The 26,970-nt window shown below is 44.1% G+C and overlaps 37 non-coding genes across 37 annotated transcripts; 25 read left to right on the plus strand and 12 right to left on the minus strand.

The window, feature by feature from the left end:
* Positions 1-129: 129 nt before the first annotated feature.
* On the plus strand, positions 130-211 carry Trnas-gcu (transfer RNA serine (anticodon GCU)). Its single transcript has one exon. It is a non-coding gene; the product is annotated as a tRNA-Ser (tRNA).
* Positions 212-926: 715 nt separating this feature from the next.
* On the plus strand, positions 927-1,008 carry Trnas-gcu (transfer RNA serine (anticodon GCU)). Its single transcript has one exon. It is a non-coding gene; the product is annotated as a tRNA-Ser (tRNA).
* Positions 1,009-1,549: 541 nt separating this feature from the next.
* On the plus strand, positions 1,550-1,631 carry Trnas-gcu (transfer RNA serine (anticodon GCU)). The gene has a single exon. It is a non-coding gene; the product is annotated as a tRNA-Ser (tRNA).
* Positions 1,632-1,638: 7 nt separating this feature from the next.
* Positions 1,639-1,710, plus strand: Trnaq-uug (transfer RNA glutamine (anticodon UUG)). Its single transcript has one exon. It is a non-coding gene; the product is annotated as a tRNA-Gln (tRNA).
* Positions 1,711-2,537: 827 nt separating this feature from the next.
* On the minus strand, positions 2,538-2,610 carry Trnak-cuu (transfer RNA lysine (anticodon CUU)). The gene has a single exon. It is a non-coding gene; the product is annotated as a tRNA-Lys (tRNA).
* Positions 2,611-2,793: 183 nt separating this feature from the next.
* Positions 2,794-2,875, plus strand: Trnas-gcu (transfer RNA serine (anticodon GCU)). The gene has a single exon. It is a non-coding gene; the product is annotated as a tRNA-Ser (tRNA).
* Positions 2,876-3,505: 630 nt separating this feature from the next.
* Trnaq-uug (transfer RNA glutamine (anticodon UUG)) lies at positions 3,506-3,577 on the plus strand. Its single transcript has one exon. It is a non-coding gene; the product is annotated as a tRNA-Gln (tRNA).
* A 460-nt stretch (positions 3,578-4,037) lies between these two features.
* On the plus strand, positions 4,038-4,119 carry Trnas-gcu (transfer RNA serine (anticodon GCU)). The gene has a single exon. It is a non-coding gene; the product is annotated as a tRNA-Ser (tRNA).
* A 7-nt stretch (positions 4,120-4,126) lies between these two features.
* On the plus strand, positions 4,127-4,198 carry Trnaq-uug (transfer RNA glutamine (anticodon UUG)). The gene has a single exon. It is a non-coding gene; the product is annotated as a tRNA-Gln (tRNA).
* A 725-nt stretch (positions 4,199-4,923) lies between these two features.
* Trnaq-uug (transfer RNA glutamine (anticodon UUG)) lies at positions 4,924-4,995 on the plus strand. Its single transcript has one exon. It is a non-coding gene; the product is annotated as a tRNA-Gln (tRNA).
* Positions 4,996-7,942: 2,947 nt separating this feature from the next.
* Positions 7,943-8,024, plus strand: Trnas-gcu (transfer RNA serine (anticodon GCU)). The gene has a single exon. It is a non-coding gene; the product is annotated as a tRNA-Ser (tRNA).
* Positions 8,025-8,931: 907 nt separating this feature from the next.
* Trnak-cuu (transfer RNA lysine (anticodon CUU)) lies at positions 8,932-9,004 on the minus strand. The gene has a single exon. It is a non-coding gene; the product is annotated as a tRNA-Lys (tRNA).
* Positions 9,005-9,810: 806 nt separating this feature from the next.
* On the plus strand, positions 9,811-9,892 carry Trnas-gcu (transfer RNA serine (anticodon GCU)). Its single transcript has one exon. It is a non-coding gene; the product is annotated as a tRNA-Ser (tRNA).
* A 2,153-nt stretch (positions 9,893-12,045) lies between these two features.
* Trnak-cuu (transfer RNA lysine (anticodon CUU)) lies at positions 12,046-12,118 on the minus strand. Its single transcript has one exon. It is a non-coding gene; the product is annotated as a tRNA-Lys (tRNA).
* A 2,053-nt stretch (positions 12,119-14,171) lies between these two features.
* On the plus strand, positions 14,172-14,253 carry Trnas-gcu (transfer RNA serine (anticodon GCU)). The gene has a single exon. It is a non-coding gene; the product is annotated as a tRNA-Ser (tRNA).
* Positions 14,254-14,260: 7 nt separating this feature from the next.
* On the plus strand, positions 14,261-14,332 carry Trnaq-uug (transfer RNA glutamine (anticodon UUG)). The gene has a single exon. It is a non-coding gene; the product is annotated as a tRNA-Gln (tRNA).
* Positions 14,333-15,160: 828 nt separating this feature from the next.
* On the minus strand, positions 15,161-15,233 carry Trnak-cuu (transfer RNA lysine (anticodon CUU)). The gene has a single exon. It is a non-coding gene; the product is annotated as a tRNA-Lys (tRNA).
* Positions 15,234-16,751: 1,518 nt separating this feature from the next.
* Positions 16,752-16,823, plus strand: Trnaq-uug (transfer RNA glutamine (anticodon UUG)). The gene has a single exon. It is a non-coding gene; the product is annotated as a tRNA-Gln (tRNA).
* A 205-nt stretch (positions 16,824-17,028) lies between these two features.
* On the minus strand, positions 17,029-17,101 carry Trnak-cuu (transfer RNA lysine (anticodon CUU)). Its single transcript has one exon. It is a non-coding gene; the product is annotated as a tRNA-Lys (tRNA).
* A 1,429-nt stretch (positions 17,102-18,530) lies between these two features.
* Trnas-gcu (transfer RNA serine (anticodon GCU)) lies at positions 18,531-18,612 on the plus strand. The gene has a single exon. It is a non-coding gene; the product is annotated as a tRNA-Ser (tRNA).
* Positions 18,613-18,619: 7 nt separating this feature from the next.
* Trnaq-uug (transfer RNA glutamine (anticodon UUG)) lies at positions 18,620-18,691 on the plus strand. The gene has a single exon. It is a non-coding gene; the product is annotated as a tRNA-Gln (tRNA).
* Positions 18,692-20,394: 1,703 nt separating this feature from the next.
* Trnas-gcu (transfer RNA serine (anticodon GCU)) lies at positions 20,395-20,476 on the plus strand. Its single transcript has one exon. It is a non-coding gene; the product is annotated as a tRNA-Ser (tRNA).
* Positions 20,477-21,016: 540 nt separating this feature from the next.
* Trnas-gcu (transfer RNA serine (anticodon GCU)) lies at positions 21,017-21,098 on the plus strand. Its single transcript has one exon. It is a non-coding gene; the product is annotated as a tRNA-Ser (tRNA).
* Positions 21,099-21,382: 284 nt separating this feature from the next.
* On the minus strand, positions 21,383-21,455 carry Trnar-ccu (transfer RNA arginine (anticodon CCU)). The gene has a single exon. It is a non-coding gene; the product is annotated as a tRNA-Arg (tRNA).
* Positions 21,456-22,626: 1,171 nt separating this feature from the next.
* On the minus strand, positions 22,627-22,699 carry Trnak-cuu (transfer RNA lysine (anticodon CUU)). Its single transcript has one exon. It is a non-coding gene; the product is annotated as a tRNA-Lys (tRNA).
* Positions 22,700-22,882: 183 nt separating this feature from the next.
* Positions 22,883-22,964, plus strand: Trnas-gcu (transfer RNA serine (anticodon GCU)). Its single transcript has one exon. It is a non-coding gene; the product is annotated as a tRNA-Ser (tRNA).
* Positions 22,965-22,971: 7 nt separating this feature from the next.
* Positions 22,972-23,043, plus strand: Trnaq-uug (transfer RNA glutamine (anticodon UUG)). Its single transcript has one exon. It is a non-coding gene; the product is annotated as a tRNA-Gln (tRNA).
* Positions 23,044-23,259: 216 nt separating this feature from the next.
* Positions 23,260-23,332, minus strand: Trnak-cuu (transfer RNA lysine (anticodon CUU)). The gene has a single exon. It is a non-coding gene; the product is annotated as a tRNA-Lys (tRNA).
* A 183-nt stretch (positions 23,333-23,515) lies between these two features.
* On the plus strand, positions 23,516-23,597 carry Trnas-gcu (transfer RNA serine (anticodon GCU)). Its single transcript has one exon. It is a non-coding gene; the product is annotated as a tRNA-Ser (tRNA).
* A 7-nt stretch (positions 23,598-23,604) lies between these two features.
* On the plus strand, positions 23,605-23,676 carry Trnaq-uug (transfer RNA glutamine (anticodon UUG)). The gene has a single exon. It is a non-coding gene; the product is annotated as a tRNA-Gln (tRNA).
* A 206-nt stretch (positions 23,677-23,882) lies between these two features.
* Positions 23,883-23,955, minus strand: Trnak-cuu (transfer RNA lysine (anticodon CUU)). Its single transcript has one exon. It is a non-coding gene; the product is annotated as a tRNA-Lys (tRNA).
* A 1,170-nt stretch (positions 23,956-25,125) lies between these two features.
* Positions 25,126-25,198, minus strand: Trnak-cuu (transfer RNA lysine (anticodon CUU)). Its single transcript has one exon. It is a non-coding gene; the product is annotated as a tRNA-Lys (tRNA).
* Positions 25,199-25,747: 549 nt separating this feature from the next.
* Positions 25,748-25,820, minus strand: Trnak-cuu (transfer RNA lysine (anticodon CUU)). The gene has a single exon. It is a non-coding gene; the product is annotated as a tRNA-Lys (tRNA).
* A 183-nt stretch (positions 25,821-26,003) lies between these two features.
* Positions 26,004-26,085, plus strand: Trnas-gcu (transfer RNA serine (anticodon GCU)). The gene has a single exon. It is a non-coding gene; the product is annotated as a tRNA-Ser (tRNA).
* Positions 26,086-26,092: 7 nt separating this feature from the next.
* Trnaq-uug (transfer RNA glutamine (anticodon UUG)) lies at positions 26,093-26,164 on the plus strand. The gene has a single exon. It is a non-coding gene; the product is annotated as a tRNA-Gln (tRNA).
* A 206-nt stretch (positions 26,165-26,370) lies between these two features.
* Trnan-guu (transfer RNA asparagine (anticodon GUU)) lies at positions 26,371-26,443 on the minus strand. Its single transcript has one exon. It is a non-coding gene; the product is annotated as a tRNA-Asn (tRNA).
* A 183-nt stretch (positions 26,444-26,626) lies between these two features.
* On the plus strand, positions 26,627-26,708 carry Trnas-gcu (transfer RNA serine (anticodon GCU)). Its single transcript has one exon. It is a non-coding gene; the product is annotated as a tRNA-Ser (tRNA).
* Positions 26,709-26,970: the final 262 nt, after the last annotated feature.

Genomic DNA, 26,970 nt, shown 5'->3' on the forward strand with positions numbered 1-26,970 from the left:
ACCACACCTAAGATTACTTAAAATTGGGCCACTCGCGTAATCCTACTGTTTGGGCTGGTAAAAGGTTACGTGAGTCAAAACAGGTTCAGCAATGTTAGCTTTCCATAAAGTAGACGTGGTACAGAAACAGACGAGGTGGCCGAGTGGTTAAGGCGATGGACTGCTAATCCATTGGGCTCTGCCCGCGTGGGTTCGAATCCCATCTTCGTCGCACATTCGGTTCTATGGTGTAATGGTTAGCACTCTGGACTTTATATCCAGTGATCCCAGTTCAAATCTCGGTAGAACCTGACTTTCTTTCTGAACTCTGATTTAATCTTCTGTTTAAAAAATACGTGAGGGAAAGGCTGATTTATTTAAAATTGACTAAGCCATATTTGAATGCTTTCGAGTCATTTTTTCAACATTTGCCAGGTCTATGGACTTTAAATCCAGCGATCCGAGTTCAAATCTCGGTAGAACCTGACCTTCTTTTTAAATTCTGATTTAATCTTTTGTTTAAAAAATATGTGAGGGAAAGGCTGATTTATTTAAAATTGACTAAGCCATATTTGAATGCTTTCAAGTCATTTCTTCAACATTTGCCAGGTTTATGGCAGAACTCATGCTTAGAGGATAATTGGTGATTTCCACGGCGCGTTCGTAATGCAATTAAAAGTGTATCAACAAACGCCCAACGTGGGGCTCGAACCCACGACCCTACGATGAAGAGTCTCATGCTGTACCGACTGCGCTAGCCGGACCGATTCGTTATTAGATTCCGCCGTTAAAGCCGTCTTGGACTTACGCAACAATTGACCACGCTTAAGATTACTTAAAATTGGGCCACTCACGTAATCCTACTGTTTGGGCTGGTAAAAGGTTACGTGAGTCGAAACAGGTTCAGCAATGTTAGCTTTCCATAAAGTAGACGTGGTACAGAAACAGACGAGGTGGCCGAGTGGTTAAGGCGATGGACTGCTAATCCATTGGCCTCTGCCCGCGTGGGTTCGAATCCCATCTTCGTCGCACATTCGGTTCTATGGTGTAATGGTTAGCATTCTGGACTTTGAGTCCAGCAATCCGAGTTCAAATCTCGGTAGAACCTGACCTTCTTTTTGAATTCTGATTTAATCTTTTGTTAAAAAAATACGTGAGGGAAAGGCTGATTTATTTAAAATTGACTAAGCCATATTTGAATGCTTTTAAGTCATTTCTTTAACATTTGCCAGGTTTATGGCGGAACTCATGCTTAGAGGAGAATTAGTGATTTCCACGGTGTGTTCGTAATGCAATTAAAAGTGCAGCAGAAAACGCCCAACGAGAGGCTCCAATCCACGACCCTGAGATTAAGAGTCTCATGCTCTACCGACTGAGCTAGCCGGGCTGATTCGTTATAAGGTTCCGCCATTAAAGCCGTCTTGGACTTACTCAACAATTCACCACACCTAAGATTACTTAAAATTGGGCCACTCGCGTAATCCTACTGTTTGGGCTGGTAAAAGGTTTCGTGAGTCAAAACAGGTTCAGCAATGTTAGCTTTCCATAAAGTAGACGTTGTACAGAAACAGACGAGGTGGCCGAGTGGTTAAGGCGATGGACTGCTAATCCATTGGGCTCTGCCCGCGCGGGTTCGAATCCCATCTTCGTCGCACCTGCGGTTCTATGGTGTAATGGTTAGCATTCTGGACTTTGAATCCAGCGATCCGAGTTCAAATCTCGGTAGAACCTGACCTTCTTTTTGAATTCTGATTTAATCTTCTGTTTAAAAAATACGTGAGGGAAAGGCTGATTTATTTAAAATTGACTAAGCCATATTTGAATGCTTTTAAGTCATTTCTTTAACATTTGCCAGGTTTATGGCGGAACTCATGCTTAAAGGAGAATTGGTGATTTCCACGGCGCGTTCGTAATGCAATCCAAAGTCTATCAGAAAACGCCTAACGTGGGGCTCAAACCCACGACCCTGAGATTAAGAGTCTCATACTCTACGGACTGGGCTAGCTTGGCTGATACGATATAAAGTTCCGCCATTAAAGCCGTCTTGGACTTATGCAACAATTTACCACACCTAAGATTACTTAAAATTGCGCCACTTGCGTAATCCTACTGTTTGGCCTAGTAAAAGGTTACGTGAGTCAAAACAGGTTCAGCAATGTTAGCTTTCCATAAGGTACACGTGGTACAGAAACAGACGAGGTGACCGAGTGGTTAAGGCGATGGACTGCTAGTCCATTGGGCAATGCCCGCGTGGGTTCGAATCCCATCTTCGTCGCACATTCTTTTCTATGGTGTAATGGTTAGCACTCTGGACTTTGAATCCAGCAATCCGAGTTCAAATCTCAGTAGAACCTGACTTTCTTTTTGAACTCTGTTTTAATCATTTGTTTAAGAGTTACGTGAGGAAGAAATGATTTATCTAAAATTGACTAAGCCATATTTGAATGCTTTTAAGTCATTTCCTCAACTTTTGCCAAGTTTATGGCACCACTCATGCTTAGAAGGAGACTTGGTGATTTCCATGGCGCTCGTAATGCAATCCAAAGCCTATCAGTAAAAGCCCACCGTGGGGCTCGAACCCACAACCCTGAGATTAAGAGTCTCATGCTTTACCGACTGAGCTAGCCGGGTTGATTCGTTTTTAGGTGCCGCCACTAAAGCCATCTTGGACTTACGCAACAATTGACCACACCTAAAATTACTTAAAATTGGGTCGCTCGCGTACTCCTACTGTTTGGGCTGGTAAAATGTCACGTGAGTCGAAACAGGTTCAGCAATGTTAGCTTTCCATAAAGTAGACGTAGTTCAGAAGCAGACGAGGTGGCCGAGTGGTTAAGGCGATGGACTGCTAATCCATTGGGCTGTGCCCGCGTGGGTTCGAATCCCATCTTCGACGCACATTCGGTTCTATGCTGTAATGGTTAACACTCTGGACTTTGAATCCAGCGATCCGAGTTCAAATCTCGGTAGAACCTGACTTTCATTTTGAACTCTGACTTAATCATTTGTTTAAGAAATGCGTGAGGGAAAGGCTGATTTGTTTAAAATTCACTAAGCCATATTTAAATGCTTTCAAGTCATTTCTTCAACATTTGCCAGGTTTATGGCAGAACTCATGTTTGGAGGAGAATTGGTGATTTCCACGGCGCGTTCTTAATGCAATCCAAAGTCTATCAGAAAACGCCCAACGTGGGGCTCGAACCCACGACCCTGAGATTAACAGTCTCATACTCTACTGACTGGGCTAGCTTGGCTGATACGATATAAAGTTCCGCCATTAAAGCCGTCTTGGACTTATGCAACAATTGACCACACCTAAGATTACTTAAAATTGCGCCACTCGCGTAATCCTACTGTTTGGCCTAGTAAAAGGTTACGTGAGTCGAAACAGGTTCAGCAATGTTAGCTTTCCATAAGGTACACGTGGTACAGAAACAGACGAGGTGACCGAGTGGTTAAGGCGATGGACTGCTAGTCCATTGGGCAATGCCCGCGTGGGTTTGAATCCCATCTTCGTCGCACATTCGGTTCTATGGTGTAATGGTTAGCACTCTGGACTTTGAATCCAGCATTTCGAGTTCAAATCTCGGTAGAACCTGACTTTCTTTTTGAACTCTGTTTTAATCATTTGTTTAAGAGTTACGTGAGGAAGAGATGATTTATCTAAAATTGACTAAGCCATATTTGAATGCTTTCAAGTCATTTCCTCAACTTTTGCTAAGTTTATGGCACCACTCATGCTTAGAAGGAGACTTGGTGATTTCCATGGCGCTCGTAATGCAATCCAAAGCCTATCAGTAAAAGCTCACCGTGGGGCTCGAACCCACAAACCTGAGATTAAGAGTCTCATGCTTTACAGACTGAGCTAGCCGGGTTGATTCGTTTTTAGGTGCCGCCACTAAAGCCATCTTGGACTTACGCAACAATTGACCACACCTAAAATTACTTAAAATTGAGCCACTCGCGTAATCCTACTGTTTGGGCTGGTAAAAGGTTACGTGAGTCAAAACAGGTTCAGCAATGTTAGCTTTCCATAAAGTAGACGTTGTACAGAAACAGACGAGGTGGCCGAGTGGTTAAGGCGATGGACTGCTAATCCATTGGGCTCTGCCCGCGCGGGTTCGAATCCCATCTTCGTCGCACATGCGGTTCTATGGTGTAATGGTTAGCATTCTGGACTTTGAATCCAGCGATCCGAGTTCAAATCTCGGTAGAACCTGACCTTCTTTTTGAATTCTGATTTAATCTTCTGTTTAAAAAATACGTGAGGGAAAGGCTGATTTATTTAAAATTGACTAAGCCATATTTGAATGCTTTCGAGTCATTTTTTCAACATTTGCCAAGTCTATGGACTTTGAATCCAGCGATCCGAGTTCAAATCTCGGTAGAACCTGACTTTCATTTTGAACTCTGACTTAATCATTTGTTTAAGAAATGCGTGAGGGAAAGGCTGATTTGTTTAAAATTCACTAAGCCATATTTAAATGCTTTCAAGTCATTTCTTCAACATTTGCCAGGTTTATGGCAGAACTCATGTTTGGAGGAGAATTGGTGATTTCCACGGCGCGTTCTTAATGCAATCCAAAGTCTATCAGAAAACGCCCAACGTGGGGCTCGAACCCACGACCCTGAGATTAAGAGTCTCCTACTCTACTGACTGGGCTAGCTTGGCTGATACGATATAAAGTTCCGCCATTAAAGCCGTCTTGGACTTATGCAACAATTGACCACACCTAAGATTACTTAAAATTGCGCCACTCGCGTAATCCTACTGTTTGGCCTAGTAAAAAGTTACGTGAGTCGAAACAGGTTCAGCAATGTTAGCTTTCCATAAGGTACACGTGGTACAGAAACAGACGAGGTGACCGAGTGGTTAAGGCGATGGACTGCTAGTCCATTGGGCAATGCCCGCGTGGGTTTGAATCCCATCTTCGTCGCACATTCGGTTCTATGGTGTAATGGTTAGCACTCTGGACTTTGAATCCAGCAATCCGAGTTCAAATCTCGGTAGAACCTGACTTTCTTTTTGAACTCTGTTTTAATCATTTGTTTAAGAGTTACGTGAGGAAGAGATGATTTATCTAAAATTGACTAAGCCATATTTGAATGCTTTCAAGTCATTTCCTCAACTTTTGCTAAGTTTATGGCACCACTCATGCTTAGAAGGAGACTTGGTGATTTCCATGGCGCTCGTAATGCAATCCAAAGCCTATCAGTAAAAGCCCACCGTGGGGCTCGAACCCACAACCCTGAGATTAAGAGTCTCATGCTTTACAGACTGAGCTAGCCGGGTTGATTCGTTTTTAGGTGCCGCCACTAAAGCCAACTTGGACTTACGCAACAATTGACCACACCTAAAATTACTTAAAATTGGGTCGCTCGCGTACTCCTACTGTTTGGGCTGGTAAAATGTCACGTCAGTCGAAACAGGTTCAGCAATGTTAGCTTTCCATAAGGTAGACGTGGTTGAGAAGCAGACGAGGTGGCCGAGTGGTTAAGGCGATGGACTGCTAATCCAATGGGCTGTGCCCGCGTGGGTTCGAATCCCATCTTCGACGCACATTCGGTTCTATGCTGTAATGGTTAACACTCTGGACTTTGAATCCAGCGATCCGAGTTCAAATCTCGGTAGAACCTGACTTTCATTTTGAACTCTGACTCAATCATTTGTTTAAGAAATGCGTGAGGGAAAGGCTGATTTGTTTAAAATTCACTAAGCCATATTTAAATGCTTTCAAGTCATTTCTTCAACATTTGCCAGGTTTATGGCAGAACTCATGTTTGGAGGAGAATTGGTGATTTCCACGGCGCGTTCTTAATGCAATCCAAAGTCTATCAGAAAACGCCCAACGTGGGGCTCGAACCCACGACCCTGAGATTAAGAGTCTCATACTCTACTGACTGGGCTAGCTTGGCTGATACGATATAAAGTTCCGCCATTAAAGCCGTCTTGGACTTATGCAACAATTGACCACACCTAAGATTACTTAAAATTGCGCCACTCGCGTAATCCTACTGTTTGGCCTAGTAAAAAGTTACGTGAGTCGAAACAGGTTCAGCAATGTTAGCTTTCCATAAGGTACACGTGGTACAGAAACAGACGAGGTGACCGAGTGGTTAAGGCGATGGACTGCTAGTCCATTGGGCAATGCCCGCGTGGGTTTGAATCCCATCTTCGTCGCACATTCGGTTCTATGATGTAATGGTTAGCACTCTGGACTTTGAATCCAGCAATCCGAGTTCAAATCTCGGTAGAACCTGACTTTCTTTTTGAACTCTGTTTTAATCATTTGTTTAAGAGTTACGTGAGGAAGAGATGATTTATCTAAAATTGACTAAGCCATATTTGAATGCTTTCAAGTCATTTCCTCAACTTTTGCTAAGTTTATGGCACCACTCATGCTTAGAAGGAGACTTGGTGATTTCCATGGCGCTCGTAATGCAATCCAAAGCCTATCAGTAAAAGCCCACGGTGGGACTCGAACCCACAACCCTGAGATTAAGAGTCTCATGCTTTACAGAATGAGCTAGCCGGGTTGATTCGTTTTTAGGTGCCGCCATTAAAGCCAACTTGGACTTACGCAACAATTGACCACACCTAAAATTACTTAAAATTGGGTCGCTCGCGTACTCCTACTGTTTGGGCTGGTAAAATGTCACGTCAGTCGAAACAGGTTCAGCAATGTTAGCTTTCCATAAGGTAGACGTGGTTCAGAAGCAGACGAGGTGGCCGAGTGGTTAAGGCGATGGACTGCTAATCCAATGGGCTGTGCCCGCGTGGGTTCGAATCCCATCTTCGACGCACATTCGGTTCTATGCTGTAATGGTTAACACTCTGGACTTTGAATCCAGCGATCCGAGTTCAAATCTCGGTAGAACCTGACTTTCATTTTGAACTCTGACTTAATCATTTGTTTAAGAAATGCGTGAGGGAAAGGCTGATTTGTTTAAAATTCACTAAGCCATATTTAAATGCTTTCAAGTCATTTCTTCAACATTTGCCAGGTTTATGGCAGAACTCATGTTTGGAGGAGAATTGGTGATTTCCACGGCGCGTTCTTAATGCAATCCAAAGTCTATCAGAAAACGCCCAACGTGGGGCTCGAACCCACGACCCTGAGATTAAGAGTCTCATACTCTACTGACTGGGCTAGCTTGGCTGATACGATATAAAGTTCCGCCATTAAAGCCGTCTTGGACTTATGCAACAATTGACCACACCTAAGATTACTTAAAATTGCGCCACTCGCGTAATCCTACTGTTTGGCCTAGTAAAAGGTTACGTGAGTCGAAACAGGTTCAGCAATGTTAGCTTTCCATAAGGTACACGTGGTACAGAAACAGACGAGGTGACCGAGTGGTTAAGGCGATGGACTGCTAGTCCATTGGGCAATGCCCGCGTTGGTTCGAATCCCATCTTCTTCGCACATTCGGTTCTATGGTGTAATGGTTAGCACTCTGGACTTTAAATCCAGCAATCCGAGTTCAAATCTCGGTAGAACCTGACTTTCTTTTTGAACTCTGTTTTAATCATTTGTTTAAGAGTTACGTGAGGAAGAGATGATTTATCTAAAATTGACTAAGCCATATTTGAATGCTTTCAAGTCATTTCCTCAACTTTTGCCAAGTTTATGGCACCACTCATGCTTAGAAGGAGACTTGGTGATTTCCATGGCGCTCGTAATGCAATCCAAAGCCTATCAGTAAAAGCCCACCGTGGGGCTCGAACCCACAACCCTGAGATTAAGAGTCTCATGCTTTACCGACGAGCTAGCCGGGTTGATTCGTTTTTAGGTGCCGCCACTAAAGCCATCTTGGACTTACGCAACAATTGACCACACCTAAAATTACTTAAAATTGGGTCGCTCGCGTACTCCTACTGTTTGGGCTGGTAAAATGTCACGTGAGTCGAAACAGGTTCAGCAATGTTAGCTTTCCATAAAGTAGACGTGGTTCAGAAGCAGACGAGGTGGCCGAGTGGTTAAGGCGATGGACTGCTAATCCATTGGGCTGTGCCCGCGTGGGTTCGAATCCCATCTTCGACGCACATTCGGTTCTATGCTGTAATGGTTAACACTCTGGACTTTGAATCCAGCGATCCGAGTTCAAATCTCGGTAGAACCTGACTTTCATTTTGAACTCTGACTTAATCATTTGTTTAAGAAATGCGTGAGGGAAAGGCTGATTTGTTTAAAATTCACTAAGCCATATTTAAATGCTTTCAAGTCATTTCTTCAACATTTGCCAGGTTTATGGCAGAACTCATGTTTGGAGGAGAATTGGTGATTTCCACGGCGCGTTCTTAATGCAATCCAAAGTCTATCAGAAAACGCCCAACGTTGGGCTCAAACCCACGACCCTGAGATTAAGAGTCTCATACTCTACTGACTGGGCTAGCTTGGCTGATACGATATAAAGTTCCGCCATTAAAGCCGTCTTGGACTTATGCAACAATTGACCACACCTAAGATTACTTAAAATTGCGCCACTCGCGTAATCCTACTGTTTGGCCTAGTAAAAGGTTACGTGAGTCGAAACAGGTTCAGCAATGTTAGCTTTCCATAAGGTACACGTGGTACAGAAACAGACGAGGTGACCGAGTGGTTAAGGCGATGGACTGCTAGTCCATTGGGCAATGCCCGCGTGGGTTCGAATCCCATCTTCGTCGCACATTCGGTTCTATGGTGTAATGGTTAGCACTCTGGACTTTAAATCCAGCAATCCGAGTTCAAATCTCGGTAGAACCTGACTTTCTTTTTGAACTCTGTTTTAATCATTTGTTTAAGAGTTACGTGAGGAAGAGATGATTTATCTAAAATTGACTAAGCCATATTTGAATGCTTTCAAGTCATTTCCTCAACTTTTGCCAAGTTTATGGCAGAACTCATGTTTGGAGGAGAATTGGTGATTTCCACGGCGCGTTCGTAATGCAATTAAAAGTTTATCAGAAAACGCCCAACGTGGGTCTCGAACCCACGACCCTGAGATTAAGAGTCTCATGCTCTACCGGCTGAGCTAGCCGGGCTGTTTTGTTATTAGGTTCCGCCATTAAAGCCGTCTTGGACTTACGCAACAATTGATCACACCTAAGATTACTTAAAATTGAGCGACTCGCGTACTCCTACTGTTTGGACTGGTAAAAGGTTACGTGAGTCAAAACAGGTTCAGCAATGTTAGCTTTCCATAAAGTAGACGTGGTACAGAAAAAAACGAGGTGGCCGAGTGGTTAAGGGGATGGACTGCTAATCCATTGGGCTCTGCCCACGTGAGTTCGAATCTCATCTTCGTCGCACATTCGGTTCTAGGCTGTAATGGTTAGCACTCTGGACTTTGAACCCAGCGATCCGAGTTCAAATCTCGGTAGAACCTGACTTTCTTTTTGAACTCTGATTTAATCTTTTGTTTAAAAAATACGTGAGGGAAAGGCTGATTTATTTAAAATTGACTAAGCCATATTTGAATGCTCTCAAGTCATTTCTTCAACATTTGCCAGGTTTATGGCGGAACTCATGCTTAAAGGAGATTTGGTGATTTCCATGGCGCGTTCGTAATGCAATCCAAAGTCTATCTGAAAACGCCCAACGTGGGGCTCGAACCCACGACCCTGAGATTAAGAGTCTCATACTCTACTGTTTGGGCTAGCTGGGCTGATACGATATAAGGCTCCGCCATTAAAGCTGTCTTGGACTTATGCAACAATTGACCACACCTAAGATTACTTAAAATTGCGCCACTCGCGTAATCCTACTGTTTGGTCTAGTAAAAGGTTACGTGAGTCGAAACAGGTTCAGCAATGTTAGCTTTCCATAAAGTAGACGTGGTTCAGAAGCAGACGAGGTGGCCGAGTGGTTAAGGCGATGGACTGCTAATCCATTGGGCTGTGCCCGCGTGGGTTCGAATCCCATCTTCGACGCACATTCGGTTCTATGCTGTAATGGTTAACACTCTGGACTTTGAATCCAGCGATCCGAGTTCAAATCTCGGTAGAACCTGACTTTCATTTTGAACTCTGACTTAATCATTTGTTTAAGAAATGCGTGAGGGAAAGGCTGATTTGTTTAAAATTGACTAAGCCATATTTGAATGCTTTCAAGTCATTTCTTCAACTTTTGCCAAGTTTAAGGCACCACTCATGCTTAGAAGGAGACTTGGTGATTTCCATGGCGCGTTCGTAATGCAATCCAAAGTCTATCGGAAAAAGCCCAACGTGGGGCTCGAGCCCACGACCCTGAGATTAAAAGTCTCATGCTTTACCGACTGAGCTAGCCGGGTTGATTCGTTTTTAGGTGCCGCCACTAAAGCCGTCTTGGACTTACGCAACAATTGACCACACCTAAAATTACTTAAAATTGGGTCGCTCGCGTACTCCTACTGTTTGGGCTGGTAAAATGTCACGTGAGTCGAAACAGGTTCAGCAATGTTAGCTTTCCATAAAGTAGACGTGGTACAGAAACAGACGAGGTGGCCGAGTGGTTACGGCGATGGACTGCTAATCCATTGAGCTGTGCCCGCGTGGGTTTGAATCCCATCTTCGTCGCACATTCGATTCTATGCTGTAATGGTTAGCACTCTGGACTTTGAATCCAGCGATCCGAGTTCAAATCTCGGTAAAACCTGATATTCTCTTTGAACTCTGATTTAATCTTTTGTTTAGGAGATACGAGAGGAAGAGATGACTTATCTAAAATTGACTAAGCCATATTTGAATGCTTTCAAGTCATTTCTTCAACATTTGCCAGGTTTATGGCGGAATTCATGCTTAGAGGAGAATTGGTGATTTCCCCGGCGCGTTCGTAATGCAATTAAAAGTGCAGCAGAAAACGCCCAACGTGGGGCTCGAATCCACGACCCTGAGTTTAAGAGTCTCATGCTCTACCGACTGAGCTAGCCGGGCTGATTTGTTATTAGGTTCCGCCATTAAAGCCGTCTTGGACTTATGCAACAATTGACCAGACCTAAGATTAATTAAAATTGCGGCACTCGCGTAATCCTACTGTTTGGGCTAGTAAAAGGTTGCGTGAGTCGAAACAGGTTCAGCAATGTTAGCTTTCCATAAGGTACACGTGGTACAGAAACAGACGAGGTGACCGAGTGGTTAAGGCGATGGACTGCTAGTCCGTTGGGCGCTGCCCGCGTGGGTTCGAATCCCATCTTCGTCGCACATTCGGTTCTATGGTGTAATGGTTAGCACTCTTGACTTTGAATCCAGCGATCCGAGTTCAATTCTCGGTAGAATCTGACTTTCTTTTTGAACTCTGATTTAATCATTTGTTAAAGAGTTACATGAGGAAGGGATGATTTATCTAAAATTGACTAAGCCATATTTGAATGCTTTCAAGTCATTTCTTCAACTTTTGCCAAGTTTAAGGCACCACTCATGCTTAGAAGGAGACTTGGTGATTTCCATGGCGCGTTCGTAATGCAATCCAAAGTCTATCGGAAAAAGCCCAACGTGGGGCTCGAGCCCACGACCCTGAGATTAAAAGTCTCATGCTTTACCGACTGAGCTAGCCGGGTTGATTCGTTTTTAGGTGCCGCCACTAAAGCCGTCTTGGACTTACGCAACAATTGACCACACCTAAAATTACTTAAAATTGGGTCGCTCGCGTACTCCTACTGTTTGGGCTGGTAAAATGTCACGTGAGTCGAAACAGGTTCAGCAATGTTAGCTTTCCATAAAGTAGACGTGGTACAGAAACAGACGAGGTGGCCGAGTGGTTACGGCGATGGACTGCTAATCCATTGAGCTGTGCCCGCGTGGGTTCGAATCCCATCTTCGTCGCACATTCGATTCTATGCTGTAATGGTTAGCATTCTGGACTTTGAATCCAGCGATCCGAGTTCAAATCTCGGTAGAACCTGACTTTCTTTTTGAACTCTGATTTAATCATTTGTTTAAGAAATGCGTGAGGAAGGGATGATTTATCTAAAATTGACTAAGCCATATTTGAATGCTTTAAAGTCATTTCTTCAACATTTGCCAGGTTTATGGCGGAACTCATGCTTTAAGGAGAATTGGTGATTTCCACGGCGCGTTCGTAATGCAATCCGAAGTCAATCAGAAAACGCCCAAGGGGGGGGTCGAACCCACGACCCTGAGATTAAGAGTCTCATGCTCTACCAACTGAGCTAGCCAGGCTAGTTCGTTATTAGGTTCCTCCATTAAAGCCGTCTTGGAATAACGCAACAATTGACCACACCTAAGATTACTTAAAAATAGACCACTTGCGTAATCCTACTGTTTGGGCTGGTAAAAGGTTACGTGAGTTGAAACAGGTTCAGCAATGTTAGCTTTCCATAAAGTAGACGTGGTACAGAAACAGACGAGGTGGCCGAGTGGTTAAGGCGATGGACTGCTTATCCCTTGGGCTCTGCCCGCGTGGGTTCTAATCCCATCTTCGTCGCACATTCGGTTCTATGGTGTAATGGTTAGCATTCTGCACTTTGAATCCAGCGATCCGAGTTCAAATCTCGGTAGAACCTGACCTTTTTTTCGAATTCTATTTTAATCTTTTGTTTAAAAAATACGTGAGTGAAAGGCTGATTTATCTAAAATTGACTAAGCCATATTTGAATGCTTTCAAGTCATTTCTTCAACTTTTGCCAAGTTTATGGCACCACTCATGCTTAGAAGGAGACTTGGTGATTTCCATGGCGCGTTCGTAATGCAATCCAAAGTCTATCAGAAAAAGACCAACGTGGGGCTCGAACCCACGACCCTGAGATTAAGAGTCTCATACTCTACTGACTGGGCTAGCTGGGCTGATACGATATAAGGTTCCGCCATTAAAGCCGTCTTGGACTTATGCAACAATTGACCACATCTAAGATTACTTAAAATTGCGCCACTCGCGTAATCCTACTTGTTGGGGTAGTAAAAGGTTACTTGAGTCGAAACAGGTTTAGCAATGTTAGCTTTCCATAAGGTACACGTGGTACAGAAACAGACGAGGTGACCGAGTGGTTAAGGCGATGGACTGCTAGTCCATTGTGCGCTGTCCGCGTGGGTTCGAATCCCATCTTCGTCGCACATTCGGTTCTATGGTGTAATGGTTGGCACTCTGGACTTTGAATCCAACGATCCGAGTTCAAATCTCGGTAGAACCTGACTTTCTTTTTGAACTCTGATTTAATCATTTGTTTAAGAGTTAAGTGAGGAAGGGATGATTTATCTAAAATTGACTAAGCCATATTTGAATGCTTTCAAGTCATTTCTTCAACTTTTGCCAAGTTTATGGCACCACTCATGCTTAGAAGGAGACTTGGTGATTTCCATGGCGCGTTCGTAATGCAATCCAAAGTCTATCAGAAAAAGCCCGACGTGGGGCTCGAACCCACGACCCTGAGATTAAGAGTCTCATAGTCTACTGACTGGGCTAGCTGGGCTGATACGATATAAGGTTCCGCCATTAAAGCCGTCTTAGACTTATGCAACAATTGACCACACCTAAGAATACTTAAAATTGCGCCACTCGCGTAATCCTACTGTTTGGGCTAGTGAAAGGTTACGTGAGTCGAAACAGGTTCAGCAATGTTAGCTTTCCATAAGGTACACGTGGTACAGAAACAGACGAGGTGACAGAGTGGTTAAGGCGATGGACTGCTAGTCCATTGTGCGCTGCGCGCGTGGGTTCGAATCCCATCTTCGTCGCACATTCGGTTCTATGGTGTAATGGTTGGCACTCTGGACTTTGAAGCCAACGATCCGAGTTCAAATCTCGGTAGAACCTGACTTTCTTTTTGAACTCTGATTTAATCATTTGTTTAAGAGTTAAGTGAGGAAGGGATGATTTATCTAAAATTGACTAAGCCATATTTGAATGCTTTCAAGTCATTTCTTCAACTTTTGCCAAGTTTATGGCACCACTCATGCTTAGAAGGAGACTTGGTGATTTCCATGGCGCGTTTGTAATGCAATCCAAAGTCTATCAGAAAAAGCCCAACGTGGGTCTCGAACCCACGACCCTGAGATTTAGGGTCTCATACTTTACCGACTGAGCTAGCCGGGTTGATTCGTTTTTAGGTGCCGCCACTAAAGCCGTCTTGGCCTTACGCAACAATTGACCGCACCTAAAATTACTTAAAATTGGGTCGCCCGCGTACTCCTACTGTTTGGGCTGGTAAAATGTCACGTGAGTCGAAACAGGTTCAGCAATGTTAGCTTTCCATAATGTAGACGTGGTACAGAAACAGACGAGGTGGCCGAGTGGTTAAGGCGATGGACTGCTAATCCATTGGGCTCTGCCCGCGTGGGTTCGAATCCCATCTTCGTCGCACATTCGGTTCTATGCTGTAATGGTTAGCACTCTGGACTTTGAATCCAGCGATCCGAGTTCAAATCTCGGTAGAACCTGACTTTCATTTTGAACTCTGACTTAATCATTTGTTTAAGAAATGCGTGAGGAAGGGATGATTTATCTAAAATTGACTAAGCCATATTTGAATGCTTTCAAGTCATTTCTTCAACATTTGCCAGGTTTATGGCGGAACTCATGCTTAGAGGTGAATTGGTGATTTCCACGACGCGTTTGTAATGCAATCCAAAGTCTATCAGAAAACGCCGAACGTGGGGCTCGAACTCACCACCCTGAGATTAAGAGTCTCATGCTCTACCGACTGAGCTAGCCGGGCTGATTCGTTTTCAGGTGCCGCCACTAAAGCCGTCTTGGACTTACGCAACAATTGACCACACCTAAGGTTACTTAAAATTGGGCCACTCGCGTAATCCTACTGTTTGGGCTGGTAAAAGGTCACGTGAGTCGAAACAGGTTCAGCAATGTTAGCTTTCCATAAAGTAGACGTGGTACATAAACAGACAAGGTGGCCGAGTGGTTAAGGCGATGGACTGCTAATCCATTGGGCTCTGCCCGCGTGGGTTCTAATCCCATCTTCGTCGCACATTCGGTTCTATGGTGTAATGGTTTGTATTCTGGACTTTGAATCCAGCGATCCGAGTTCAAATCTCGGTAGAACGTAACTTTCTTTTCGAATTCTGATTTAATCTTTTGTTTAAAAAATACGTGAGTGAAAGGCTGATTTATCTAAAATTGACTAAGGCATAATAGAATGCTTTCAAGTCATTTCTTCAACATTTGCCAGGTTTATGGCAGAACTCATGCTTAGAGGAGAATTGGTGATTTCCACGTCGCCTTCGTAATGCAATCCAAAGTCTATCAGAAAATGCCCAACGTGGGGCTCGAACCCATGACCCTGAGATTAAGAGTTTCATGCTTTACCGACTGAGCTAGCCGGGCTGATTAATTTTTAGGTGCCGCCACTAAAGCCGTCTTGGACTTACGCAACAATTGACTACACCTTAGATTACTTAAAATTGGGCCACTCGCGTAATCCTACTGTTTGGGCTGGTAAAAGGTTACGTAAGTCGAAACAGTTTCAGCAATGTTAGCTTTCCATAACGTAGACGTGGTACAGAAACAGACGAGGTGGCCGAGTGGTTAAGGCGATGGAATGCTAATCCATTGGGCCCTGCCCGCGTGGGTTCTAATCCCATCTTCGTCGCACATTCGGTTCTATGGTGTAATGGTTTGTATTCTGGACTTTGAATCCAGCGATCCGAGTTCAAATCTCGGTAGAACGTAACTTTCTTTTCGAATTCTGATTTAATCTTTTGTTTAAAAAATACGTGAGTGAAAGGCTGATTTATCTAAAATTGACTAAGGCATATTTGAATGCTTTCAAGTCATTTCTTCAACATTTGCCAGGTTTATGGCAGAACTCATGCTTAGAGGAGAATTGGTGGTTTCCACGTCGCCTTCGTAATGCAATCCAAAGTCTATCAGAAAATGCCCAACGTGGGGCTCGAACCCATGACCCTGAGATTAAGAGTTTCATGCTTTACCGACTGAGCTACCCGGGCTGATTAATTTTTAGGTGCCGCCACTAAAGCCGTCTTGGACTTACGCAACAATTGACCACACCTTAGATTACTTAAAATTGGGCCACTCGCGTAATCCTACTGTTTGGGCTGGTAAAAGGTTACGTAAGTCGAAACAGTTTCAGCAATGTTAGCTTTCCATAACGTAGACGTGGTACAGAAACAGACGAGGTGGCCGAGTGGTTAAGGCGATGGAATGCTAATCCATTGGGCTCTGCCCGCGAGGGTTTGAATCCCATCTTCGTCGCACATTCGGTTCTATGGTGTAAGGGTTAGCACTCTGGACTTTATATCCAGTGATCCGAGTTCAAATCTCGGTAGAACGTGACTTTCTTTCTGAACTCTGATTTAAACATTTTCTTAAGAAATACGTGAGGAAGGGATGATTTATCTAAAATTGACAAAGCCATATTTGAATGCTTCGAAGTCATTTCTTCAACATTTGCCAGGTTTATGGCACCACTCATGCTTAGAAGGAGACTTGGTGATTTCCATGGCGCGTTCGTAATGCAATCCAAAGTCTATCAGAAAAAGCCCGACGTGGGGCTCGAACCCACGACCCTGAGATTAAGAGTCTCATAGTCTACTGACTGGGCTAGCTGGGCTGATACGATATAAGGTTCCGCCATTAAAGCCGTCTTAGACTTATGCAACAATTGACCACACCTAAGATTACTTAAAATTGGGTCGCCCGCGTACTCCTACTGTTTGGGCTAGTAAAATGTCACGTGAGTCGAAACAGGTTCAGCAATGTTAGCTTTCCATAATGTAGACGTGGTACAGAAACAGACGAGGTGGCCGAGTGGTTAAGGCGGTGGACTGCTAATCCATTTTGCTCTGCCCGCGTGGGTTCGAATCCCATCTTCGTCGCACATTCGGTTCTATGCTGTAATGGTTAGCACTCTGGACTTTGAATCCAGCGATCCGAGTTCAAATCTCGGTAGAACCTGACTTTCATTTTGAACTCTGACTTAATCATTTGTTTAAGAAATGCGTGAGGAAGGGATGATTTATCTAAAATTGACTAAGCCATATTTGAATGCTTTCAAGTCATTTCTTCAACATTTGCCAGGTTTATGGCAGAACTCATGCTTAGAGGAGAATTGGTGATTTCCACGTCGCCTTCGTAATGCAATCCAAAGTCTATCAGAAAATGCCCAACGTGGGGCTCGAACCCATGACCCTGAGATTAAGAGTTTCATGCTTTACCGACTAAGCTAGCCGGGCTGATTAATTTTTAGGTGCCGCCACTAAAGCCGTCTTGGACTTACGCAACAATTGACCACACCTTAGATTACTTAAAATTGGGCCACTCGCGTAATCGTACTGTTTGGGCTGGTAAAAGGTTACGTAAGTCGAAACAGTTTCAGCAATGTTAGCTTTCCATAACGTAGACGTGGTAAAGAAACAGACGAGGTGGCCGAGTGGTTAAGGCGATGGAATGCTAATCCATTGGGCTCTGCCCGCGAGGGTTTGAATCCCATCTTCGTCGCACATTCGGTTCTATGGTGTAAGGGTTAGCACTCTGGACTTTATATCCAGTGATCCCAGTTCAAATCTCGGTAGAACCTGACTTTCTTTCTGAACTCTGATTTAAACATTTTCTTAAGAAATACGTGAGGAAGGGATGATTTATCTAAAATTTACTAAGCCATATTTGAATGCTTCGAAGTCATTTTTTCAACATTTGCCAGGTTTATGGCACCACTCATGCTTAGAAGGAGACTTGGTGATTTCCATGGCGCGTTCGTAATGCAATCCAAAGTCTATCAGAAAAGGCCCGACGTGGGGCTCGAACCCACGACCCTGAGATTAAGAGTCTCATAGTCTACTGACTGGGCTAGCTGGGCTGATACGATATAAGGTTCCGCCATTAAAGCCGTCTTAGACTTATGCAACAATTGACCACACCTAAGATTACGTAAAATTGCGCCACTCTCGTAATCCTACTGTTTGGGCTAGTAAAATGTTACGTGAGTCGAAACAGGTTCAGCAATGTTAGCTTTCCATAAGGTACACGTGGTACAGAAACAGACGAGGTGACAGAGTGGTTAAGGCGATGGACTGCTAGTCCATTGTGCGCTGCGCGCGTGGGTTCGAATCCCATCTTCGTCGCACATTCGGTTCTATGGTGTAATGGTTGACACTCTGGACTTTGAAGCCAACGATCCGAGTTCAAATCTCGGTAGAACATGACTTTCTTTTTGAACTCTGATTTAATCATTTGTTTAAGAGTTAAGTGAGGAAGGGATGATTTATCTAAAATTGACTAAGCCATATTTGAATGCTTTCAAGTCATTTCTTCAACTTTTGCCAAGTTTATGGCACCACTCATGCTTAGAAGGAGACTTGGTGATTTCCATGGCGCGTTTGTAATGCAATCCAAAGTCTATCAGAAAAAGCCCAACGTGGGGCTCGAACCCACGACCCTAAGATTTAGGGTCTCATACTATACCGACTGAGCTAGCCGGGTTGATTCGTTTTTAGGTGCCGCCACTAAAGCCGTCTTGGACTTACGCAACAATTGACCGCACCTAAAATTACTTAAAATTGGGTCGCCCGCGTACTCCTACTGTTTGGGCTGGTAAAATGTCACGTGAGTCGAAACAGGTTCAGCAATGTTAGCTTTCCATAATGTAGACGTGGTACAGAAACAGACGAGGTGGCCGAGTGGTTAAGGCGATAGACTGCTAATCCATTGGGCTCTGCCCGCGTGGGTTCGAATCCCATCTTCGTCGCACATTCGGTTCTATGCTGTAATGGTTAGCACTCTGGACTTTGAATCCAGCGATCCGAGTTCAAATCTCGGTAGAACCTGACTTTCATTTTGAACTCTGACTTAATCATTTGTTTAAGAAATGCGTGAGGAAGGGATGATTTATCTAAAATTGACTAAGCCATATTTGAATGCTTTCAAGTCATTTCTTCAACATTTGCCAGGTTTATGGCGGAACTCATGCTTAGAGGTGAAATGGTGATTTCCACGATGCGTTCGTAATGCAATCCAAAGTCTATCAGAAAACGCCGAACGTGGGGCTCGAACCCATGAATCTGAGATTAAGAGTTTCATGCTTTACCGACTGAGCTAGCCGGGCTGATTAATTTTTAGGTGCCGCCACTAAAGCCGTCTTGGACTTACGCAACAATTGACCATACCTTAGATTACTTAAAATTGAGCCACTCGCGTAATCCTACTGTTTGGGCTGGTAAAAGGTTACGTAAGTCGAAACAGTTTCAGCAATGTTAGCTTTCCATAACGTAGACGTGGTACAGAAACAGACGAGGTGGCCGAGTGGTTAAGGCGATGGACTGCTAATCCATTGGGCTCTGCCCGCGAGGGTTTAAATCCCATCTTCGTCGCACATTCGGTTCTATGGTGTAAGGGTTAGCACTCTGGACTTTATATCCAGTGATCCGAGTTCAAATCTCGGTAGAACCTGACTTTCTTTCTGAACTCTGATTTAAACATTTTCTTAAGAAATACGTGAGGAAGGGATGATTTATCTAAAATTGACTAAGCCATATTTGAATGCTTTGAAGTCATTTCTTCAACATTTGCCAGGTTTATGGCAGAACTCATGATTTGAGGACAATTGGTGATTTCCAAGGCGCGTTCATAATTCAATAAAAAGTGCAGCAGGACACGCCCAAAGTGGGGCTCGAACCCACGACCCTGAGATTAAGAGACTCATACTCTACTGACTGGGCTAGCTGGGCTGATACGATAAAAGGTTCCGCCATTAAAGACGTCTTGGACTTATGCAACAATTGACCAAACCTAAGATTACTTAAAATTGAGCGACTCGCGTAATCCTACTTTTTGGCTGGTAAAAGGTTACGTGAGTCGAAACAGGTTCAGCAATGTTAGCTTTCCATAAAGTGGACGTGGTACAGAAGCAGAAGAGTTGGCCGAGTGGTTAAGGCGATGGACTGCTAATCCATTGGGCTCTGCCCGCGTGGGTTCGAATCCCACTTCGTCGCACATTCGGTTCTATGTTGTAATGGTTAGCACTCTGGACTTTGAACCCACCGATCCGAGTTCAAATCTCGGTAGAACCTGATTTTCTTTTTGAACTCTGATTTAATCATTTGTTTAAGAAATGCGTGAGGAAGGGATGATTTATCTAAAATTGACTAAGCCATATTTGAATGCTTTCAAGTCATTTCTTCAACATTTGCCAGGTTTTTGGCAGGACTCATGCTTAGATGGGAACTGGAGATTTCCACGGCGCGTTCATAATGCAATTAAAAGTGAAGCAGAAAACGCCCATTGTGGGGCTCGAATCCACGACCCTGAGATTAAGAGTCTCATGCTCTACCGACTAAGCTAGCCGGGCTGATTCGTTATTAGGTTCCGTTATTAAAGCTGTTTTGGACTTACGCAACAATTGACCACACCTTAAATTACTTAAAATTGGGGCACTCTCGTAATCCAACTGTGTCGGCTGGTAAAAGGTTACGTGAGTCGAAACAGGTTCAGCAATGTTAGCTTTCCATAACGTAGACGTGGTACAGAAACAGACGAGGTGGCCGAGTGGTTAAGGCGATGGACTGCTAATTCATTGGGCTCTGCCCGCGTGGGTTCGAACCCCATCTTCGTCGCACATTCGGTTCTATGGTGTAATGGTTAGCACTCTGGACTTTGAACCCACCGATCCGAGTTCAAATCTCGGTAGAACCTGATTTTCTTTTTGAACTCTGATTTAATCATTTGTTTAAGAAATGCGTGAGGAAGGGATGATTTATCTAAAATTGACTAAGCCATATTTGAATGCTTTCAAGTCATTTCTTCAACATTTGCCAGGTTTTTGGCAGGACTCATGCTTAGATGGGAATTGGTGATTTCCACGGCGCGTTCATAATGCAATTAAAAGTGAAGCAGAAAACGCCCATTGTGGGGCTCGAATCCACGACCCTGAGATTAAGAGTCTCATGCTCTACCGACTAAGATAGCCGGGCTGATTCGTTATTAGGTTCCGTTATTAAAGCTGTTTTGGACTTACGCAACAATTGACCACACCTTAAATTACTTAAAATTGGGGCACTCGCGTAATCCCACTGTTTCGGCTGGTAAAAGGTTACGTGAGTCGAAACAGGTTCAGCAATGTTAGCTTTTCATAACGTAGACGTGGTACAGAAACAGACGAGGTGGCCGAGTGGTTAAGGCGATGGACTGCTAATTCATTGGGCTCTGCCTGCGTGGGTTCGAACCCCATCTTCGTCGCACATTCGGTTCCATGGTGTAATGGTTAGCACTCTGGACTTTGAATCCAGCGATCCCAGTTCAAATCTCGGTAGAACCTGACCTTCTTTTTGAATTTTTATTTAATCTTTTGTTTAAAAAATACGGGAGGAAAGGCTGATTTAGTTAAAGTTGACTAAGCCATATTTGAATGCTTTCAAGTCATTTCTTCAACATTTGCCAGGTTTATGGCAGAACTCATGCTTAGAGGAGAATTGGTGATTTCCACGGCGCGTTTGTAATGCAATTAAAAGTTTATCAGAAAACGCCCAACGTGGGGCTCCAACCCACGACCCTGAGATTAGGAGTCTCATGCTCTACCGACTGAGCTAGCCGGGCTGATTCGTTATTAAGTTCCGCCATTAAAGCCGTCTTGGACTTACACAACAATTGACCACGCCTAAGTTTACTTAAAATTGGGCCAATCGCGTAATCCTACTTTTTGGGCTGGTAAAAGGTTACGTGAGTCGAAACAGGTTCAGCAATGTTAGCTTTCCATAAAGTGGACGTGGTACAGAAGCAGACGAGTTGGCCGAGTGGTTAAGGCGATGGACTGCTAATCCATTGGGCTCTGCCCGCGTGGGTTCGAATCCCACTTCGTCGCACATTCGGTTCTATGATGTAATGGTTAGCACTCTGGACTTTGAACCCAGCGATGCGAGTTCAAATCTCGGTGGAACCTGATTTTCTTTTTGAACTCTGATTTAATCACTTGTTTAAGAAATGCGTGAGGAAGGGATAATTTATCTAAAATTGACTAAGCCATATTTGAATGCTTTCAAGTCATTTCTTCAAAATTTGCCAGGTTTTTGGCAGAACTCATGCTTAGAGGGGAATTGGTGATTTCTAAGGCGCGTTGGTAATGCAATTAAAAGTGTATCAGAAAACTCCCACCGTGGGGCCCGAACCCACAACCCTACAATGAAGAGTCTCATGCTGTACCGACTGCGCTAGCCGGGCCGATTCGTTATTAGATTCCGCGGTTAAAGCCGTCTTGGACTTACGCAACAATTGACCACACCTAAGATTACCTAAAATTGGGCCACTCGCGTAATCCTACTGTTTGGGCTGGTAACAGTTTACGTAAGTCAAAACAGGTTCAGCAATGTTAGATTTCCATAAAATAGACGTGGCACAGAAACAGACGAGGTGGCCGAGTGGTTAAGGCGATGGACTGCAAATGCATTGAGCTCTGCCCGCGTGGGTTCGAATCCCATCTTCGTCGCACATACGATTCTATGGTGTAATGGTTAGCACTCTGGACTTTGAATCCAGCGATCCGAGTTCAACTCTCGGTAGAACCTGACCTTCCTTTTGAATTCTGATTTAATCTTTTGTTTGAAAAATACGTGAGGGAAAGGCTGATTTATTAAAAATTGACTAAGCCATATTTGAATGCTTTCAAGTCATTTCTTCACAATTTGCCAGGTTTATGGCAGAACTCATGCTTAGAGGGGAATTGGTGATTTCCACGGCGCGTTCATAATGCAATTAAAAGTGAAGCAGAAAACGCCCAACGTGGGGCTCGAACCCACGACCTTGAGATTAAGAGTCTCATGCTCTACCGACTGAGCTAGCCGGGCTGATTCGTTATTAGGTTCCGCCATTAAAGCCGTCCTGGACTTACGCAACAATTGACCACACCTTAAATTACTTAAAATTGGGCCACTTGCGTAATCCTACTGTTTGGGCTGGTAAAAGGTTACGTGAGTCGAAACAGGTTCAGAAATGTTAGCTTTCCATAAAGTAGACGTGGTACAGAAACAGACGAGGTGGCCGAGTGGTTAAGGCGATGGACTGCTAATCCATTGGGCTCTGCCCGCATGGGTTCGAACCCCATCTTCGTCGCACATTCGGTTCTATGGTGTAATGGTTAGCACTCTGGACTTTGAATCCAGAGATCCCAGTTCAAATCTCGGTAGAACCTGACCTTCTTTTTGAATTCTTTTTGAATTCTTTCTTAATCTTTTGTTTAACAAATACGTGAGGGAAAGGCTGATTTATTTAAAATTGACTAAGCCATATTTGAATGCTTTAAAGTCATTTCTTCAACATTTGCCAGGTTTATGGCAGAACTCATGCTTAGAGGAGAATTGGTGATTTCCACGGCGCGTTCGTAATGCAATTAAAAGTGTATCAAAAAAACCCAACGTGGGGCTCGAACCCACGACCCTGAGATTAAGAGTCCCATGCTCTACCGACTGAGCCAGCCGGGCTGATTCGGTATTAGGTTCCGCCATTAAAGCCGTCTTGGACTTACGCAACAATTGACCCCACCTAAGATTACTTAAAGTTGGGCCACTCGCGTAATCCTACTGTTTGGGCTGGTAAAAGGTTACGTGAGTCGAAACAGGTTCAGAAATGTTAGCTTTCCATAAAGTAGACGTGGTACAGAAACAGACGAGGTGGCCGAGTGGTTAAGGCGATGGACTGCTAATCCATTGGGCTCTGCCCGCGTGGGTTCGAATCCAATCTTCGTCGCACATTCGGTTCTATGGTGTAATGGTTAGCACTCTGGACTTTGAATCCAGAGATCCCAGTTCAAATCTCGGTAGAACCTGACCTTCTTTTTGAATTCTTTTTTAATCTTTTGTTTAACAAATACGTGAGGGAAAGGCTGATTTATTTAAAATTGACTAAGCCATATTTGAATGCTTTAAAGTCATTTCTTCAACATTTGCCAGGTTTATGGCAGAACTCATGCTTAGAGGGGAATTGGTGATTTCCACGGCGCGTTCATAATGCAATTAAAAGTGCAGCAGAACACGCCCAACGTGGGGCTCGAACCCACGACCCTGAGATTAAGAATCTCATGCTCTACCGACTGAGCTAGCCGGGCTGATTTGTTATTAGGTTCCGCCATTAAAGCCGTCTTGGACTTGCGCAACAATTGACCACACCTAAGATTACTTAAAATTGGACCACTCGCGCAATCCTACTGTTTGGGCTGGTAAAAGGTTACGTGAGTCGAAACAGGTTCAGCAATGTTAGCTTTCCATAAAGTGGACGTGGTACAGAAGCAGACGAGTTGGCCGAGTGGTTAAGGCGATGGACTGCTAATCCATTGGGCTCTGCCCGCGTGGGTTCGAATCCCACTTCGTCGCACATGTGGTTCTATGATGTAATGGTTAGCACTCTGGACTTTGAACCCATCGATGCGAGTTCAAATCTCGGTGGAACCTGATTTTCTTTTTGAACTCTGATTTAATCACTTGTTTAAGAAATGCGTGAGGAAGGGATACTTTATCTAAAATTGACTAAGCCATATTTGAATGCTTTCAAGTCATTTCTTCAAAATTTGCCAGGTTTTTGGCAGAACTTATGCTTAGAGGGGAATTGGTGATTTCTAAGGCGCGTTGGTAATGCAATTAAAAGTGTATCAGAAAACTCCCAACGTGGGGCCCGAACCCACAACCCTACAATGAAGAGTCTCATGCTGTACCGACTGCGCTAGCCGGGCCGATTCGTTATTAGATTCCGCGGTTAAAGCCGTCTTGGACTTACGCAACAATTGACCATGCCTAAGATTACTTAAAATTGGGCCACTCGCGTAATCCTACTGTTTGAGCTGGTAAAAGGTTACGTGAGTCGAAACAGGTTCAGCAATGTTAGCTTTCCATAAAGTGGACGTGGTACAGAAGCAGACGAGTTGGCCGAGTGGTTAAGGCGATGGACTGCTAATCCATTGGGCTCTGCCCGCGTGGGTTCGAATCCCACTTCGTCGCACATTCGGTTCTATGATGTAATGGTTAGCATTCTGGACTTTGAACCCAGCGATCCGAGTTCAAATCTCGGTAGAACCTGACCTTCTTTTTGAATTCTGATTTAATCTTTTGTTTAAAAAATACGTGAGGGAAAGGCTGATTTATTTAAAATTGACTAAGCCATATTTGAATGCTTTCAAGTAATTTCTTCAACATTTGCCAGGTTTATGGCAGAACTCATGCTTAGAGGAGAATTGGTGATTTCCACGGCGCGTTCGTAATGCAATTAAAAGTTTATCAGAAAACGCCCAACGTGGGGCTCAAACCCACGACCCTGAGATTAAGAGTCTCATGCTCTACCGACTGAGCTAGCCCGGCTGATTCGTTATTAGGTTCCGCCATTAAAGCCGTCTTGGACTAACGCAACAATTGACCACACCTAAGATTACCTAAAATTGGGCCACTCGCGTAATCCTACTGTTTGGGCTGGTAACCGTTTACGTAAGTCAAAACAGGTTCAGCAATGTTAGATTTCCATAAAATAGACGTGGAACAGAAACAGACGAGGTGGCCGAGTGGTTAAGGCGATGGACTGCAAATGCATTGGGCTCTGCCCGCGTGGGTTCGAATCCCATCTTCGTCGCACATACGATTCTATGGTGTAATGGTTAGCACTCTGGACTTTGAATCCAGCGATCCGAGTTCAACTCTCGGTAGAACCTGACCTTCCTTTTGAATTCTGATTTAATCTTTTGTTTGAAAAATACGTGAGGGAAAGGCTGATTTATTAAAAATTGACTAAGCCATATTTGAATGCTTTCAAGTCATTTCTTCACAATTTGCCAGGTTTATGGCAGAACTCATGCTTAGAGGAGAATTGGTGATTTCCACGGCGCGTTCGTAATGCAATTAAAAATGTATCAAAAAACCCCAACGTGGGGCTCGAACCCACGACCCTGAGATTAAGAGTCTCATGCTCTACCGACTGAGCCAGCCGGGCTGATTCGGTATTAGGTTCCGCCATTAAAGCCGTCTTGGACTTACGCAACAATTGACCCCACCTAAGATTACTTAAAGTTGGGCCACTCGCGTAATCCTACTGTTTGGGCTGGTAAAAGGTTACGTGAGTCGAAACAGGTTCAGAAATGTTAGCTTTCCATAAAGTAGACGTGGTACAGAAACAGACGAGGTGGCCGAGTGGTTAAGGCGATGGACTGCTAATCCATTGGGCTCTGCCCGCGTGGGTTCGAATCCCATCTTCGTCGCACATTCGGTTCTATGGTGTAATGGTTAGCACTCTGGACTTTGAATCCAGAGATCCCAGTTCAAATCTCGGTAGAACCTGACCTTCTTTTTGAATTCTTTTTTAATCTTTTGTTTAACAAATACGTGAGGGAAAGGCTGATTTATTTAAAATTGACTAAGCCATATTTGAATGCTTTAAAGTCATTTCTTCAACATTTGCCAGGTTTATGGCAGAACTCATGCTTAGAGGGGAATTGGTGATTTCCACGGCGCGTTCATAATGCAATTAAAAGTGCAGCAGAACACGCCCAACGTGGGGCTCGAACCCACGACCCTGAGATTAACAGTCTCATGCTCTACCAACTGAACTAGCCGGGCTGATTAGTTATTAGGTTCCGCCATTAAAGCCGTCTTGGACTTACGCAACAATTGACCACACCTAAGATTACTTAAAATTGGACCACTCGCGCAATCCTACTGTTTGGGCTGGTAAAAGGTTACGTGAGTCGAAACAGGTTCAGCAATGTTAACTTTCTATAAAGTAGACGTGGTACAGAAACAGACGAGGTGGCCGAGTGGTTAAGGCGATGGACTGCTAATCCATTGGGCTCTGCCCGCGTGGGTTCGAATCCCATCTTCGTCGCACATTCGATTCTATGGTGTAATGGTTAGCACTCTGGACCCTTGAATCGAGCGATCCGAGTTGAACTCTCGGTAGAACCTGACCTTCTTTTTGAATTCTGATTTAATCTTTTGTTTGAAATATACGTGAGGGAAAGGCTGATTTATTCAAAATTAACTAAGCCATATTTGAATGCTTTCAAGTCATTTCTTCAAAATTTGCCATGTTAATGGCGGAACTCATGCTTAGAGGGGAATTGGTGATTTCCACGGCGCGTTCATAA

Source organism: Hydractinia symbiolongicarpus, chromosome 14, assembly GCF_029227915.1.
Source record: "Hydractinia symbiolongicarpus strain clone_291-10 chromosome 14, HSymV2.1, whole genome shotgun sequence".
NCBI classification, from domain to species: Eukaryota; Metazoa; Cnidaria; class Hydrozoa; order Anthoathecata; family Hydractiniidae; genus Hydractinia; species Hydractinia symbiolongicarpus.